General features: G+C 39.6%; 1 long non-coding RNA gene across 2 annotated transcripts; it reads left to right on the top strand.

Annotated features, from left to right (window-relative positions):
• Positions 1–800: 800 nt before the first annotated feature.
• On the top strand, positions 801–4,773 carry LOC145789603 (uncharacterized). 2 transcript variants are annotated; one of them, XR_014327700.1, is made up of 6 exons: positions 801–1,360; positions 1,521–1,652; positions 1,784–1,959; positions 3,324–3,456; positions 4,429–4,481; positions 4,585–4,773. It is a non-coding gene; the product is annotated as an uncharacterized LOC145789603 (long non-coding RNA). The 2 variants fall into 2 exon arrangements; XR_014327699.1 differs by having other exon boundaries at positions 3,317–3,456.
• The last annotated feature ends 14,695 nt before the right edge of the window (positions 4,774–19,468 follow it).

The raw sequence follows: 19,468 nt of genomic DNA, 5'->3' as shown, positions 1-19,468 counted from the left end.
TGTGTCTGTCTATCTACTTGTCTCTCTTCCCCATTGTGTTCACCTTGCTCACTCTCTCTCTCATCTCTTCTCTATTTACCGAGCTCTCCACTACAAGAAAATGCACTTTTAGCGACCACTTTGTTTTTCTCTCTCGCTCATCACTTTGTCTCTGTCTGTCTCTGTCTCTGTCTCTCTCTCTCTCTCTCTCTATCTCTATTCTCTATCTGTCTCTCACTCATCTCTCTCTCACCACCCATCTTCTCTACCACATTCACCACTACTGCAAATGCCATTCCATTATTACCACTACTACCACTGCAAATGCCACATTGACCACAAAAAATTAACTTTATTTTAATAGAAAATATTATCCCTACTTCTACCAAATAAAAAAAAAAATAATTTTTTATTCATTGAAATAAATATGAAACAAATAAATTTTCAACCTTACTAAATGAAAAAATAAAAATAAAAATTCATTAACTATAAAAAAAAAATTTATTGCAAAAAAAAAATCATTTTATTATTTAAATATTTATTTGCAATAAAAATAAAAATAAAAAAAATCCAAAAAAATTTCCATCATTTTATTATTTAAATATTTATTTGCAATAAAAATAAAAATAAAAAATCCAAAAAAATTTCCATCATTTTATTATTTAAATATTTATTTGCAATAAAAATAAAAATAAAAAAAAAATCCAAAAAAATTTCCATGGCCGCCGCCGCCCACCCCCCCCTTCCATTCCCGCTCCCCCCTCCCAAAAACCCAAAATCCCTAACCCCCCCTTTCCATTCCCGCTCCCCCCTCCCAAAAACCCAAAATCCCTAATCTGTTTGTTGTTTTCCATTCCCCCTCCCCCCAAAAACCCAAAATCCCCAATCTGTTCAGTCTTTGATGGGGCAACCAGGCAAAGAAAAGAGAGAGAGAGAGAGAGAGAGAGAGAGAAAAGATCATCGATCTCGTCTCCTCCCCGGCCCCTCTCTCTCTCTCTCTCTCTCTCTTATTCATCCTCTTCAAACCCTAATTTCTGCCTCCGATCCACCTCTCGTCGTTCAATCTTCCACCCCTTGTTTCTCGTTGTGTTTGGGAATCTAGGGTTTTTTTTTTCTGTGAAACCCTAAGAATTAATTGAAGAGGGAGGGAGGGAGGGAGGGAGAGAGAGAGGTTTGATGGCGCAAAATGGGCAGGGGATGGACCCTGCCGTTCTTGATGACATCATTAATCGGCTTTTGGAGTTTCGGCAGGCGAGGAGTGTACGCCAGGTCCAGGTCCAGCTCTCCGAGGCTGAGATCCGTCAGCTTTGCACCGTTTCGAGAGAAATCTTCCTCCAACAACCCAATCTCTTAGAGCTCGAAGCCCCCATCAAGATCTGCGGTAAAAGTTTCATCTTTTTCTTTGTTTATGTTATGTAACTCTGTATTTGTTTGCTGTTGGTTTTGGGTTTGTAAGATATTTGTTTGTTTGTGGGTTGTTCTTATCTTGGTTACACACATATATCCGTAGTTGTTTTTGTTTTTGGTCTGTTTTTGAATAGGATTTAGAGGAGTTGTGGATAACGTTGGGGACAAGTTGTGGATAAGCCCTACTGGCAAATGCTACTTCCTTTTTCCTATGCCATTGTATCTGGTGCTGTAGGATCATGCTCGGTGTTGTTTGCAAAATCCCTGTAAGTAAGCTGAAGCTTTAAATTTTTATATTACATTGACCTCCCGTGCCATGTATATGTAATGTTTTACTTTATGCATTGAAGAATTTGTTTATGAAAACATGAGATTGAATATGGAAATATTTGAATAGGTTGTGGGTTTCAAACAAAGCAGAGATACAGATTTGGGTGGTTCAGCATGAAGCTCAAGTTGGTGGGAGGTGACTCTGCTGGTGTTGTGACAGCTTATTATGAGGCACCAGCTTTGGTTTGATCCCACTGAGGACTTTCACTCCTATTCTATCCTCTGGAATTCTCACCAGATTCTGTGAGTCTCTCTATTAATTCATTGATTTGTTACTACTATTTTTTTAACTTCAAATTGTCAAAGACTTGCACCATATAATTTATTTCTCTCTAGTCCACATTCATGTGAGACAATTGTGTTGAGTTATGTAATCCATTTCCGTTTACATCTTTTTAAAAGACAGAGGGTTTGATTGTGGAAAGAATTGGTTATGATTTGTAAATGATTGATTGTAATTGTGGAGTGGGTACTTACGTATGTATGGTGGGGCATAGCTGGCAGCAGTGCCAACATCGGCAAGAGAGAGATGTGTAAAAAATGGCAGGAAGAGAGAGAGGCATACAAGGAGGAACTGCTGGGGATTCATTGACACCCTCTTTCTGCACAGAGAAAAACACCAACTGATTGATGTTGGAAAGTGCTTATAATCTTTACATACATGTCTTCAGTTTATATATATATATATATATACAATTTACAAACTATTGAAAGTCAACTCATTGATTTTAATAATGTAGAAGGTTTCAACAAACATTGAAGGCTGAGATATGAATATGAAATAGAAGTTCTGACTTTGCGGTTTAAGATTTTGTTAATTTGTGCTCTCTTAACATATATTAACGGTTAGTATACACGATGTATATATATGCAATTTAAATCACTACATATTGTGTGTGATTTAAGGATTACCTGACCGAAGTTCAAGTTCCATTTTTTTTTTGTTTGTTAAATGAGTTGATTAATTGTTTTAACTTTAAAAAATAATAATATCACTTGCATTTGCAAGTGAATAAACAAAATAATTTTGGTAATACTTGCCTTTTGGATTTTTTAGTTAATGCATTTAGGAAGTCATTAAAAAAAGGGTTCAGTTGAAAAATTCAATTTTGAATTTGATTTATCCAAAGTCCAGGCATTAATTTATTATGTCCATAAGAACAATGCCTTATAAAATGAGCAAACTACCTATGTATATATATATATATATATATTATTTTCTAAATCAAACCCTAATCAAACCATAATCTGTCTCCCCTCTCCCTCTTCTCTCCAACAATGGCTTCAATCAACTTCGGATCTCGACTCTCCCCTTCAACTTCTTCAACCAAACGCCAATGTTGAAGAAGATTGCAGATTTTTTAGACAATGCATATATATAATATATACATGTGTAGCACTAGCACTGTAACAGATTTTATGGATCATGGATCATATGAATATAGTGGTCTGTATGTGTATATATATATATATGTATGTAATACATATGCTGTTGAAGAAAGCATTGAAATGCTATATCCCCAATTGTCAGTGATTTTATGAATTTAATCACTTTATATTTGATTTTAATTGACAATTGATTATGGTAGCATTTAATAAGTTCACAGGGCAGCCGTACCTCATTCAGACCAACGTTTACAAGAATGGAACTGGAAACCGAGAGATGAGGCACCAGCTTTGGTTTGATCCCACTGAGGACTTTCACTCCTATTCTATCCTCTGGAATTCTCACCAGATTCTGTGAGTCTCTCTATTAATTCATTGATTTGTTACTACTATTTTTTTACTTCAAATTGTCAAAGACTTGCACCATATAATTTATTTCTCTCTAGTCCACATTCCGGGTATAACAGTTCAGCCCAACACATTATGCCACCTACGTTATATTTTTTTGTAAATCAAAGTTTTAGGTTTTGTTGACTTATTAACCCATCAAATATTGGGTTGAAAATTTTTTGTTGGATCTAAAATTGGGTTTGGAAATAGGTAGATAAAATTTGAACTATTACCTTTTAAAAAATATTGACGTGGCGAGCATGAGGTGCTCAAACTAGACATCCAATTCGGGTAGATTACCTTTCTTATTGGCATTCACGAGACAATAATACTACAAACTTACAAAAAATGTGTAGAAAAATATGCAAAATTTGAATTAGATTAATCTTGGGTGTAGCCTATTTAATAATATAATACTAAGGTTTAAATCTATACTACACATTTAAATTTTGAGCAATGTCGTAACATTCCAAGGTGGATGTTTGACCCCTAGACTAATAAGGTTGATAAATACCTAAACAGAATCTAACTCAATTCATAAATGAATTACACCTCCATAACAGTAGCTTAATCTGAGATCAAGTTTAACCAAGCATCAATCTATGGTCAATAAGTTGCTAGTAAGAAATATAACGCAAATCCCTTTATTTTTTTTCGTTACACCTGATTAACTACCATATATAGAGTTAATTGTAATCACATATTAGTATTCTTCTCACAATTCTTTATGATGGACCCTCTGCATGTGAGTTCCTACAAAATAAATTTGTGTATTCTACAATCCAAGACAGGTAGGAACCCTTTAAGTCCAACCCTTCCCACTCCCATCAGACATGAAAAAATTCCCTAGGTATATTACAATAAGAGTTTATTACACTATTTTGGACTACATTGAATTCCATTATTATTATTATTATTATTATTTTTTGTGAGCAGGGAAAGCTTTGGTTTCTCCAATTGAGAGATATGCAGTTGTTCCTGATGACAACGTAAGTGTTCTTTCCACAGTCTTCATTGTCTTCATTACTAGTGTTTAAATAGTTGGTTTTTCCAAAAGATTATAATTTGCAACTGTTATCTATTTATTTGTAGGTCAAAAGGATAAATTTTGCCGAGGGGAAGATCTGATTCTAGAAGTAATGAATTTAGAGCTTGATTTTTGAAATAGGCTCAAAATTGAGATCTTGTTGGAAATTTTTTAATTTTTGTAAGAGCATTTAAATATCCAATGTGCTGATTGGTGAATTTTAGATTTTATTTTATTATTTTTTTTTTTTTAGGATTTGGGTGAATTGTATAATTTAAATATGCTTTTATGAACATGTACAGTTTAATTGTTCTTTGTAAAATATTGAATTTGATGGTTTGATCAATTTAAATTTTTATTTTTATTTTCTGTTATGATGTTTTTGTGAATAGAATGTAAATAATCAGCTCTTAACCGTCGGAAAAAATAGAAAATTTTAATATTTTTATTAATTTTGTTACAGGTTTTACTTTTTGCGACGACATTATACTGTCGCAAAAAATAGAAATTTTATTGTTTTTTAATATTTTTTGCGACGGCATTACATTGTCGCAAAAAATAGAAAATTTCATATTTTTTATATTTTTTGCGACGGCCCATACCGTCGCAAAAAGTAGTGTTTTTTTTTTAAAAAAAAGACTATTGGCGACGGTATTTTTTGCCGTCTCAAATAACATTTTTAGCGACGGTAAAATAGGGCCGTCGCAAAAAAGTTAAGGAATTTCAAACGTTATTAGCGACTGTATGGTGCCGTCGCAAAAAGACAAAAAATGCCGTCGCAAAACATTAGCGACGGCACTTACCGTCGCAAAAACTCTTTTGCAACCCCTGCAGTTGCGACCCCCCTCTTGCCGTCGCAAAAAGTATTAGCGACGGCATTAGGAGTATTAGCGACGGTATTTTACCGTCGCAAAAAATCAATTTTTTTGTAGTGAGTGTAAATTCAAGAATCAAACAACACTCTCTAATTATATGATTCGGGTATATAGAACGAGCTGACAAGAGTTAAACGTGAGGAGCATATCCACTAACCATCTACAATATCTGCGTAGGACTTAGCCAAGGACTATTTGAAAGACTATAGAAAGGGATCCAATTAGGGTAATTATTCAGTAGATGCCGAGCACCATGTTTCAAATCAGGTACTAAAGTTTTTTACAGGTAAAATATGTTGATTAATCTTTGTTAAGAAACTAAGGAAAAAAGATTATTCATTTAATTTGTACTATGGTTTTTTATTTGTTAAGAATTTCATGTAACCAAATGATATTTTAAGAGTATCTAATAATTTCCCGTCAAACTTTAGTGCCCAACTACATTTTTGAGGCATGTCTCCTAATTTATTTATTTATTTTGGGTAATTAAGAGTACATTGTATAATAGTAAGTAGGATTAGTTTCAATGCTAAGTACTTTCCAATTTTCCACTCGAAAACACCAAAACTACCTCAGTTTTTTATTTTTTATTTTTTTTAATCTCGTTTTGTTCATTGCTACTAAAAAGTTTGAATAAGATCCGGTGTATATATATATATATATAAAGGGGTAAAATTGGTGGATTATTTTAATTTATTTTATATCTTCTTCTAACTCTTTCAATTAAAATTTCAATATGACAACAACAAAAAAAATGGGCAACAAAAAATAAATTAAGAATCGATCCCAAAAGACAATATAGTTTATTGGTTGTTTCGATCTTCTATTTTCTTTATCTAATGATTTTTTACACGTATAATATATATATATTGTGGGGATATATTTTCTGAGTACCAACACGTGACCAAGGTGACGCTGACGTATCAGCCAGGGTGTCACGTGTCCATGTCGTGACGTCGAGGTTATCTCGGCTATGCCGAAGTTATCTCCGAAGATATCAGAGTCCGGGATAAGCAGATAAGGGACAAGAGTCCTAGAATGAGGAAGGACCTCAGCCTAGATAAGGATAAAGCTCTTAAGGAGTTTATCTTTATCTATTGGAGAGTCCAAGATAAGCACTGAGCTGAAGTCCATTGAAGCTATTGGGACTAAGATTGAGTTGGCTATAAAAGAGAGGCACCCCCAATGGGTCTAAGGTACGCAATTTATATTTTGAATAGTGAGTTAAGCACTTTGATTATCTTTGAGAGATAATTGACTAGATCGTCGGAGTGCCCCCGGATGGACGAACCACCGCCGGAATCTCTTCTTTCTGTTGCAGGTCGTGTGGGCTTAATCCATTCTGCCGGTGCTCTCTAGCTAAGTACTAATTTGGCAGTGTGGTCGAAAATTGACACACACAATTTGGCGCCATCTGTGGGAACGAAAGGAGAATAGATAGCCAACAACAGACATAAAGAGAAGATTGGGGACGACACTCCTAATGGGAGTGGGAAACCTGTTGACCTTGACGTCGAAGAAAACAACTGCAACGAAGAGACTCGTACTCAGAATCACGGAGGAAATGACACCAGCCAGGAAGGCGACGTGCCAAAGAAAATGAACCAAAGCGGGTAATATAACGAGGATAACCTCCAGGTATGGAAATATAAATGTTTGTGGAGGGATGAAGAGATGAAGGGGATGGTGAACAAATTGGCAAGCCTACAATCGGTCGTCAATTTCATAATGCAAAACAACGTTATGCAGCCACCATTCTCACTGCAGGACATGCCGATTCTAGCGGCCAATGCGCAGAAGGGAGGGCAAAAAACAATCCCAGTAGCCCCCCAGCACACCAGGAGTGAAAAACACTATCACCGGTCTTCAAGGGAGGTCGGGCGGGAAGAGTCGAGAAGGGAAAAATCTCAAAGGACACATCGCACCAAGCAGGCAGACCCTAGAGAACATCGGCATATTCAAAGGCAAGAGTTGTGCTTCGACGCAACTGATGGAGAAAGGTCGAAAAGGGCTCACAACGAAGCTGAGAGTAGTGCACCTAAAATATTGAAATCAGGAGATACCCGAGCCCCTAGGTGGACCAAAGAGAACTTGAGAGATTACCTCAAGAGGAAGCAACAAAATGCCGAGGTAACTTCCCCTGTTAAGCCGAGAACACCATTCTCGGTGGAGTTGGACAAGTTTGAGGCCCCAAAAAGATTCAGTATGCCGAGGTTCCAGATATATGATGGTAAGTCGAACCCCAACTTTCACGTCGGTTTATACCTAAACTCGATGGCATTGTACACTGGGAACGAGCTGTTGCTTTGCAAGGTGTTCCCCTCATCCTGTCGGGAAATTGCATCGGATTGGTTTCACAAATTGCCAAAAGGAAGTGTGAAGACCTTGGAAGGCCTGGCCGAGATGTTCGTGGCCAGGTTCGTGACAAACAAACTACAGCCGTTAAGGGTAGACGCCCTGATGGCTCTAAGAATCAGTGACGATGAAGGCCTTAGGGCCTACGCAACAAGGTATTATGAGGTGTTCAACCGAATACCCGAGTGCAACCAAGAGGTCGTGATCGTATCTTGTAAGAACAGCCTAAAAGATGATTATGCACTACGAAAGTCATTGGCAAAAACATTCCCAAAAAACATGAAGGAGCTCATGGCTAGAATTGAGAAATATGCTAGAGTCGAAGAAGACACACCAGGGATTAAGGTAACAAAGCAAGAGAAAGGAAACGGCTTGCCGAAGCGAGGCCGAGGTAACAATGGATCCAACAAGCAAGAGATAGGACTGAGGACTGCATAGGCAGTCACAACTGTATTCCGAATTCCAATTCACAAAGTCTTGGATAAAATCCGAACCCAGCCCTATTTTAGAGCACCAGCAAGGTTACCAGGAGAGTTTATGGGAAGAAGCCTTGGTAAGCATTGTGCTTACCACAATGAAGATGTGCATCTGACTCAGGGTTGCAGAGCCCTGAAGTCGCACCTAGAAGACCTGGTAACGCAAGGCCATTGGATGGACCTTGTAGATGAGGCCAGGACAAGGGAAGAGATGGCAAGACTGCCTCAGGCACCAGCAGCTCCACCTCCCCTAGCACAGCAACCGCAGGCAGACGGACCTCGGGTAATTAATGTAATTCACTCGAAGGTCAACGAAAACGAAATACGGGGGGAGACCCAGAAGGTAAAGCACTTGCAGCATGTGTACCAGGTCCGGCAGAAAAGACCTCAGGCTGAGGAGTGCCAGGGACCAGTAGTGTCTTTTACTGAAGCCGACCAGGAGATGGTACAACATCCGCACAACGATGCCTTGGTAGTATCCTTCCAAGTTGCGAAGTGCCAAGTGAAGCACATCCTAATTGACTAAGGCAGCTCTTGTGACATCATGTATGTCAGATGTTACAATGAGCTTCGTCTTCACCCAGACGATGTGGAGTAATTTAATGGCCCAATGGTCGGGTTCAATGGAACGCTGACATGGCCACTAGAAGCAGCAAGCTTGGAAGTGCAGGCTGGCACCAAGAAGATAAAGAAAGAATTCACCATAATCGACACATCCTCCCCTTACAATGTTATCCTGGAGAGGCCATGGTTGCAAGCAATGGGGGTTGTTCCCTCAACATTGCATCAGCTATTGCGGTTCCCAACAGAGCATGGGATAGAGGAGGTCAGAGGAGATTAGCTGCAGGCAAAGAACTGCTCCATGGCAGCAATGAAATCCACCTGCAGCATATGAGAACCAGAAAAGGCAGAGATCGAAGACAAGGACATGGAAGTCCTAGAAGATGTCGGCAAGGAGCCAGCCGAGAAGAGTGAAGAAGCCCTAAAGAATATCCTCATCCAGCAAGGGGATGAATAACGCTTCTTCCTTCTCGGCTCAGGCTTAGCCGAAGAAGAGGAAAAAGAACTGGAGGCGTTCTTGAGAGCAAACATTGAGGTATTTGCCTGGACGCCTTACGAAATGCCTGGCATTAACCCCGAGGTCACTTGCCACAAACTGAACATAGACAGGTCGGCCAAACCTGTAATCCAACGAGCAAGAAGACTGACGTTGATGCATGTTGAGGCAGTGGAAGAGGAAGTAGACAGACTTCTAGAGGCCAAAGCCATCCGCGAGGTAAATTACCCGACGTGGCTATCAAATACAGTGGTGGTGAAGAAAAAGAATGGTAAATGGAGGGTCTACGTGGACTTTACCAGCCTAAACAAGGCTTGTTCCAAAGATAGTTTCCTATTACCCAAGATAGACCAACTGGTGGATGCCACTTCAGGGCATGGAATGATGAGCTTCCTGGATGCCTACAGGGGGTACCATTAGATAGTTATGTACCGCCAGATGAGGAGAAGACTGCGTTTATCACCCCAAATGGGCTGTATTGCTATAGAGTGATGCCTTTTGGGTTGAAAAACGCAGGAGCAACTTACCAGAATTGGTTACCAAGATGTTCAGACATCTAATTGGAAAAACAGTGGAAGTTTATATCGATGACATGGTCGTGAAGATCAAGGAACTTGAAGGTCATCTAGCCGACCTAAAAGCAGTCTTTGATATCCTTAAGACATATTGGCTCTGACTCAATGCATCGAAGTGTGCATTTGGAGTTGGATCTGGTAAGTTCTTGGGATACTTGGTGACCAGAAGGGGCATTGAGGCCAGGCCAGCCCAGATCAGATCAAGGCCATTCTAGAACTAAAAAGCCCAACATCGGCGAAACAAGTACAGATGTTGACTGGAAAGGCTGCACCTTGAACAGGTTCATAAGCAGAAGTTCTGACAAATGCAAACCCTTTTTCAGCTTAGTGAAGAAGGCTACAGACTTCTTATAGACAGAGGAATGCAAAGTCATCTTGGCCGACTTGAAGAAGTATTTGACCACGGCTCCAGTTCTCTCAAATCCAGAACTTGGAAAGGAGCTGTTCCTGTATTTAGCAGTTTCGGAACATGTGGTAAGCGCAGTGATAATCTGAGAAGAAAAAGGGGAACAAAGGGTTGTTTACTATGTAAGCAAAACCTTGGCTGATGTAGAAACCAGGTATTTACCCTTGGAGAAGTTAATGTTGGCCTTAGTAATAGCTTTAAAGAAGCTGAACCATTACTTTCAAGCCCACAAAATTATGGTGCTAACTGAACATCCTTTAAAGTCCCTGTTGCTGCAGGGAGATCTGACGGGCAGAATAGCTAGGTGGGTAGTGGCCTTGGGCCAGTATAACCTGGAATACAGACCCAGAACAGCAATCAAAGGCCAAGTCTTGGCCGATTTCGTGGCCGAGTTCACTCCAGGAGCCATCGTACAACGGGCTCCATTGAGTTGAGGTGAACGATGTCCAAGCGAGCAAAGAGGAGCCTAGCCGAGGGCAACAGAACAAAGGAAAGAAAAAAAACTCAAGCCCTGAAGCATTTACATCGGCGACTCCTTCCGACTGTTTGTTAATGGGAGTTCAAACCGACAAGGAGCGGGGGTAGGAGTAGTACTGGTATCTCCAGGCGAACAGATACTAGAACAATCCATTCGTTTGGGGTTCAAGGCCTCAAACAATGAAGCAGAGTATGAAGCACTAATTGTAGGACTGAAACTGGCAGTAACAGTAGAAGCAGATGAGGTGATAGTCTTCTGTGACTCTCAGCTTATAGTCAACCAGAAAACATGCGAGTTCGCAGCCCGAGACGAAAGGATGTTGGCCTATGTGAAGGAGGTCGGCAGATTGATAGCCTTGTTTCAGAATTTCCAGCTACAGCAGATTAGCCAAGATGATAACACAACCTGGAAAGGCAATGACGATAATGGTTGACTACTTGTCAGGCCCGAGCATCGAACTACCAACCACAGAGCATGAAGCAATGTATGTGGACATGGGACCAAGCTGGATGGACGCAATAATAGCATTCCTCAAAAAAGGAAAAAAACCAGATAATCACAAAGAGGCACACAAGATCAGATTGAAATTGGCAAGATTCAGTATGACAGCAGAGGGACATCTCTACAGAAGATCATTCACTGGACCCCTTTTGAGGTGTGTACACCCTTCACAACTTGAAGATTTTTTATACGAAATACATGAAGGAATATATGGAAGCCACGCTGGGGACAGATCACTTGCTCATAAGGCCATTACCTAGGGGTATTGGTGGCCCTACATGCAGAAAGATGCAGAAGCCTATGTCAAGAAGTGTGAAAAGTACCAAAGGTTTGCACCTCTGATACACCAACCAGCAGTAGACCTAAACCCAGTATCCAGTCCTGGGCCATTTTCCCAATGGGGCATAGATCTCGTCGGAAAAGTTCCCCAAGCAACTGGGCAAAGGAAGTACCTGCTGGTAGCAATAGATTACTTCACCAGGTGGATAGAAGCTGAACCCCTTGCCAAGATTTGAGACGTGGATGTGAAGAGCTTTATATGGAAGAACATCTTCACCAGGTTTGGGATCCCAAGAGCACTAGTTGCAGAAAATGGAACACAGTTTGATAGTAAGCTAATCAAGAGCTTTTGTGCAAAGTTCAAAATCAAGAATTATTTTTCCACCTCAAGTTTTTCTCAAAGCAATAGATAAGCAGAAGCATCCAACAAAGTCATCTTGGATAGGATTAAGAAGAGGCTGCAAGCATCAAAGGGAAAGTGAGTGGATGAACTGCCAAGTGTACTCTGGGCATATCGGACTGCGCCGAGAAGATCAACTGGAGAATCCCCATTTGCCATGGCTTATAGCACAGAAGCAGTAATTCCTCTAGAAATCGGCATTCCAAGAATCAGAACCCAGGGAGTGGAGAATGGGGCTAATGATGCATTATTAGCCCGAGATTTGGATCTGCTAGAAGAAAGAAGGGAGAGAGCTACAATTCAGCTGGCAGCATACCAACAGCAGCTTGCCAGGGCTTATAATAAGAAGGTCAACCCAAGGGAGTTTCAAGTCGGTGACCTCGTCTTGAGAAAAGTTGTCGGCAACAAGAAGGATCCCAAAGAGGGCAAGCTTGGCCCAAATTGGGAGGGACCCTATAGAATCATCTCGGTATTAGGCAATGGGGCATATCGGCCTGAAGATAATGAGGGCAAAGAGTTGCCAAAGCCCTGGAATACTTACAATCTGAAATTTTTTTATCATTAGATTTTCTTGTTCTTTGTTATTAGCCGAAGTAATAAATTCAATTTTAGCTTGATTTTTCTTATACACTTGTGACTGATAAGATGCTTGACAATGTTTCTGGAATACATGCATAATGAGAACCCAAGTGGAACTTAAGTTCACATTAGGGGGCAGAGAGTTGGAAAATAGTTCCTGGAAAGATAGAATATACAAGCTAAAATTAGTTTAACACTTGTTGAAATTTGAGAAAAATTTACAAGTTGAAGCTAAACCGAGATCATGTTTAACACTTGTTGAAATTTGAGAAAAATTTACAAGTTGAAGCTAAACCGAGATCATGTTTAACACTTGGTGAAATTTGAGAAAAATTTACAAGTTGAAGTTAAACCGATGTCATGTTTAACACTTGTTGAAATTTGAGAAAAATTTACAAGTTGAAGTTAAACCGAGATCATATTTAACACTTGTTGAAATTTAAGAAAAATTTACAAGTTGAAGTTAAACTGAGGTCATGTTTAACACTTGTTAAAATTTGTGAAAATTTTACAAGTTGAAATTAAACCGAGGTTATGTTTAACACTTGTTGAAATTTGAGAAAAATTTACAAGCTAAAGTTAAACCGAGATCATGTTTAACATTTGTTGAAATTTGTGAAAAATTTACAAGTTGAAGTTGAACTGCACACTTGTTGAAATTTGTGAAAAAAATTTACACGCTAAGGCCAAGGTTGTATTAAAATAAGTACTTATGTACTTGCCGATGTAAACCGTTGGTGGGTATAACCGAGGTATTTCACCCCAAGAAGATTACACAGTTAAGGTGTACATTGAAGATATGCAAAATATTCTAAGTATAAGAGTCATACAAGAGCAGTAAAGGGAAGACAAACGTACAAGCATTCAAAAGAAGAAGTTGTATTTACATTCAAAAGATGGCATGTCGGCCACATAAAGAGCTTACATTGTTTCAAAGAAAGAAAAAAAAAACAAAGGACAAAAACATCAAGTTAAGGCTCTTCAGCGCCTCCGGCTGGTTGGGTCTGGAGCTGGAGAGACTGCTGAGAAGACATCTCGGCGGCCTTCTCAGCCGCGAGCTCAGCATCTATTTCTTGAAGGGTTTGGTCGAGGCTCTTATCGGCGATAGGCACGTCCGATGTTGTCTTCTCAAGAGTAGTATCCTTGGAGACCTCTTTACCCTTCTCATCCTGAGTCGAGTCCAGGACTTGCTCATTTGGAGTAGGGGACTTGCCCCAGTAGCTTCATTCGACTTCCTCACCAAAGCTTCCTCCTCAGACTCAGAATCGTCTTCGGATTGGCTTGGAGTACGGGGAAATGACAGGGGTAGGACGTCGACTTTCTTGAGGGGGGAGTCCTCGGCGACGTCAAGCTTTTTCAGAGCAGCCATCCAACCAAGGGTGAAACCTTGTTGCATGCCTGCTTCGCTTGTTTTTTATAATCCTCCTTGACGTCGGCCGCCCCCTCTGCGTATGCCCTCTCATCAGTGGCCTTGATCTCGGCCTCCTTTGTGGCAAGGCATCTTGCAGTTCCTTTTGGGCCTCGGCCATTTTTGTCTCGGCCTCTTTCTTTTCAGCCGTGAGGACCTTGGCAATGGCCTCTGCAGCGTCAGCTTTCTCCTCAGCCGCGTCCTGAGCTTTTACAGCTGCCTTGGCTTGATCTGCCAGGGTCTTCATCTTGTCCTTGGCCCTATTGAGGGACTTTTGTAGAGCGGCGACCTCCCTTATTTTGTACGCCAACGCCTTCCTCACTTCAAAAGCTTGCATAGAGAAGGAGTGGGCATGCTGGATCGCCTGAAAGAAAATCAATAGAACAAAAGTTAGTAAAATTCTCTGAGTATGAAGGAATAGAGAAAGAAAAATACCAAGTGTGAAAGACTTACTTGAACAAAGTACTGGAGCACCAGAGTGAAGTTTTCATACTCGCTTATCTCGGTGTTCCGGTTAAGGTCATTTGGAAGCAACAAAGCCGTGGAGAGGGCGACGCCGACTTCGAAGTAGGTCACACTGTCGCCCGCTCTGAACGGTTTGTCTTCGATGGTGATCGGAGGGGCCCATGGGGCATCTGATTTCATTGGCCCCAAGGTCGTGGCAGATTCGGACCTTGGCCTCTTTGACCGAGTTGATTAGGACCTTGGCCTCGAAACCAATTTTGAAATTGGCAAGGTGTCCTCAGTGTCAATCTGAGTCGCCGTTGCATTTGGCTGAGCCTTCTTCAACCTTTTTTGTTTCAGCTTTGGTTGAGGTTGGGTTTGTGCTGGTTGAGTATCAACCGAGATAGGGATATCGGCTAGAAGATCTTCAGCGGCTGCCTTCTTGCGACCCATCTCGGCAGAAATTGCAGTTCGGCGACGTTGTTGGCGTTGGGATTGCGGGATCAGCTGTGGAGCCGAGGTAGATGATTGTTCTGCTGGATCTGAGGTTGAACGTTAATCTGGCCGAGATGATGAAGTTATTGGTGGAGTTGTGGCGGACGGAGAAGATTGACTCTTCTTCTTCTTTGGAACGTCGGGAAGAACCGACTTGTAAGTGGGAATGAAGTTGAGTACCAGAGGGGCTTTTTGCTTGTGGACTGGAAAATCCAATAGCTTCTTCAAACCCTTGCTGGGGAAAAAGGACTTGCGGAAGCCTTTTTCTGGTTGGGGAAGAGCTGCAAGAAAAATAGACATTAGAACAAGGAAAGTATTGAAGACTTTAAAAAACAAGTAAGTATAAACACTGGGTTCTTACCATTACCCTCTACAAAAACTATTCAAGGAAGAGGGTAAAGGTGGAGGTCCTCATCTAGAGCGAACTCCCAGTTCCCCAAAATAATGAAGTAATCATCCCCGGCTCCCTTGTTGGAATTTGGGAGGTCGGCAACGATTTTATACTTTGTGGACCTCGGCTTGAGGTAGTAAATATAGCCTTTCTCCAATTTGACGCCACACATGGTGTAGTAGTATTGGATGCCGGCTAAGGTAACCCTAGCATTCTCTTGTTTAGCTAAGGCTATTATACCATTGATAACTCAGTAGGAGTTGATGGCGAGCTGCATTGGGTTTAATTTATAGTAATGGAGTATCTCCCGGAAGAGGATGTTGAGTGGGAGCCTAAGTTCACACTCAATAAAGGCAATAACAGGGAAATGCATGAGGTTTTTATCGGGTATGATGGAGTCGTTTTCCCTGGCTAACCTTAGATGAACGTCGGTCGGGATGTCAAACTCCTGCCTGAAGTGTTCTAATTTGGTCGGGGTGTCTACCCTATGCTTCCACATATCCATGATGTCGGCTTGAGGGGAAGGTGTAGGATTTCGGAAGGAAGTGTTTTGTGACGGTTTTTTAAGGACCTCGACTAAAACCTAAATGTGAGCTGGGATAAGAATTTGTGGGGATCTTAAGGGAAATGTGTTTCATTTTTTTCCTAAAAATTTGTGGGTTCTACAAGCAAATCCCAAACCTAGATCTATGGAAATGAAGATTGAAAGCACGAATCTGGAAAAGACATAAAAAACAGAAAACAAGAACGTGTTCAAGAATCAAGAACAGTGATGAACTATCAAGAACACTATGACAAAGTGTGCACAAGGTTGCGAGGCCAAGAACAGTGGCAAAAGAGAACAAATTTGTGAGCAGTGTGTGTGCGTGTTCAAGACACGAATTGGGCAAAAATAGAATCACAAAGCAAACATACTCAAACACATGGTGAAAATCAAGGTACAGATTAAAATGATCGAAGACATAAGCAAGTTCGCAAAATATGCAGTGAAATCAAGAACTGAAAACCAGGAAGAATAGTGGCTTACCAGAAAAATGAAGCCAAAGTAAAGTTCGCCGGGATCAGATGGTAGCCGGAAGTAAGGAAGTGCAGCAGAAGCCCACCTGAGGAGAGGGTGAGGCTAGTTGTAGAAAGCTTCACGAGATCGACAATGGCAGATTTGGGAGAAAAAAGTTAGAGAGAGAAAGAGTTGGGAGCTTCAGAAACAAAGGATGCAAAAGTGAAGAGACGGAGAGAGAAAGTTGATTTTGATCAAACGCGGAGAATGGCGGCAAAAAACCATCAATGCATCTAGAGCAACGTGCTTGTCAGACGGCGCACCCAGACACAAGACGACTTACAAGCACGTATCAAGTACGATCCAGTGAGGGGAAGACGCGTGGCAGAAACGGTTGATTTATTTTGCATGACAGCTCATACGCGTGATAAAACTCTTGGAGTTCTTGGTTTAATGAGGCAAGTGACCTCGGCTGAACCTGGTCCTGTGAAGCCGACGTATTATGACCTCGGTAAATGGATGATACATCCGACATGCTATACGATATGACGATATAGGTTCCATCACCTCAGGATGCCGAGGTAATAGAACCTAGGGGGCAGTTGTGGGGATATATTTTCTAAGTACCAACACGTGGCCAAGGTGACGCCGACGTGTCAGTCGGGGTGCCACGTGCCCAAGTCGTGACGCCGAGGTTATCTCGACTAGGCCGAGGTTATCTCCGAAGATATCGGAGTCCAGGATAAGCGGATAAGGGACAAAAGTCCTAGAATGAGGAAAAACCTCAGCCTGGATAAGGATAAAGCTCTTAAGGAGTTTATCTTTATCTATTGGAGAGTCTAAGATAAGCATTGAGTTGAAGTCCATTGAAGCTAGGCTTCTATTGAGACTAAGATTGAGTTGGCTATAAAAGAAAGGCACCCTCAATGGGTCTAAGGTACGCAATTTATATTATGAATAGTGAGTTAAGCACTTTGATTATCTTTGAGAGATAACTGACTAGATCGTCAGAGTGCCCCCGAGTGGACGAACCACCGCTGGAATCTCTTCTTTTTGTTGCAGGTCGTTCGGGCTTAATCTATTCTGCCGGTGCTCTCCAGCTAAGTACTAATTTGGTAGTGTGGTCGAAAATTGACACACACACACACACACACACACACACACACACATATATATATATATATATATATTGGTGAGAACCAAGTTGTCCTTAGTTGGATTGTGAATCAATTGAGGTATTGAATTTAGTACAACTACCAAATTGAAAAAATATCTATCTATCTATCTATCTTCTATCTTCTATCTTTTATATTCTATCTATTTATATTATTATTAAGTGAAAGTTTCAATTGATGTAGTGAAACATTTGGTCTTTTGTATCTATCTTTTATTTATACTATTATTAAGTGAAAGTTTCAATTGATGTAGTGAAACTTTTGCTCTCCTCATGCTATGTGACAGTATTTTTTATTTTTATTTTTTAAAAAAAAGTTACACAAAGAGGTGGCAAAGCTTGAACTTATGACCATGAGTTTAAGGTATCACTTAAACTAACTACACATTATGATATTAATTTCATCATTATTTTGTTTTATTCTTATTTAATTAAATTGCACACACATCGTGTGTGCCACCCTCTAGTATTTATATAAACAAATGAAGTGGTTGGAGTGGACCCGATAGGCCTAACCCGTTCGTCCAAGGTCTCAAGGTCTATTTTGAGAAGTAAGTTAAAAGTTAATTTTTTGATTTTTTGATTTTTAAAAAAAAGGTACAAAAAGTTAAGAGGAGACGTGACCCAAAAAATTCAAAAAACCAAAAAATCAGATTTTAACTAACTTTCCACAATAGAAGGTGAAAAGTTCAACTCTCTCCATTTATGTGGAACTATTATTGTAAAAGTTTAAAATAATGCTATATATAAACGATTTTATGACTAAATTTTTTTACCACTAGACACAAAGGTAATGAGGCCTATATTATTTAGGGTGGTTGTCATGTTGCGTTGAGTCTTGTTCATGTTCGTGTCGCGTTATCTCGGATTCGTGTCAGAATTATCTCAACACTAATCCAACCCATTTATTATTTCATGTTATTGTGTCATGTCATTTTCGGTCCATGTTCAATTTGTGTTGTGTTAACAAGTTATATCAAAAAAATTCATTATTAACTAAAAATATCAAATGTATGAAAAAAAAATTAAAAATTTATTCACAAGTTAAATTTAATGAAACTAATCTCTATTAAATGAAATTATTTATAAAATTACTTGATTTCAACTTAATTTTATTTTCTTAATTTATAAAAATTATATTTTTTTATTAGATTAGCTCAAATAATAGATAAAAAAATATATTAATTTCAATTAAAGCCAAAAACAAAACCTATATTAAACTTAAAATCATATTTTTACGTACTTTTAATAAATTGAATGTAATTACGTAAAAGATTAAAAAATGTCATGATACTCTTTATTCTTTATTATACAAGTTATTCGTGTCAATTTCACGTTATACAGATTTGACATTAACTCGACCTGTTTAATATTCGTGTTATCGAATCGTGTCATATTCGTGTTAGGAAATAATCAACCCTAACTCGCTAATTTTGTATACGTTTTAAATCATGTTATCGTGTCAAATCGCGTCGCAAATTCTCACCCTTAATATTATTAGATACATGTGGGGTCATTACTTTGTGTCTACACTACAACATTTTCTTAGTTTAGTGACATTTGAAAGTGCCACAAAACTATTCTTCTAATGACATTTTTTGGTCTTGTGGCATTTTGAACAAGTGCCACTTCTATCGGTGCCACGGTAGATACTTGCAAGTGCCATTGCACCATTATGGCTGAAAACTTTCAATGATATTTTAATGTCACAGTAGATATTATTTATAGCACTATCAAGCGCCATTAAAAAAATAGTTAGTAACACTTGTAAGTGTCATTACACCATCAAGACTAAAACCTTTCAGTGACACTTTAATGTCATGGTAGGCACTATTCGTGACGCTATCAAGTGCCATTCATGACGATAATTCGTTGTAGAACAATTTGATCCGCTCTTGCGGAGACTCGAACCGCGAACCTTCCGCATCATAAACCTTATACACCACACTCTTCCCACTACACCTCTAAAGCACCACATGATTATATATGCAACGTATATTATTTATATAGTACATTAATCCATATTAATATAAAAGTATATGTATAAACATAATTATTT

Source organism: Camellia sinensis, chromosome 4, assembly GCF_055761805.1.
Source record: "Camellia sinensis isolate YWXY chromosome 4, ASM5576180v1, whole genome shotgun sequence".
Classification (NCBI taxonomy): Eukaryota; Viridiplantae; Streptophyta; class Magnoliopsida; order Ericales; family Theaceae; genus Camellia; species Camellia sinensis.
Note: the sequence above shows the minus strand (reverse complement) of the source record. Positions and strands in the feature narration are given on the sequence as shown.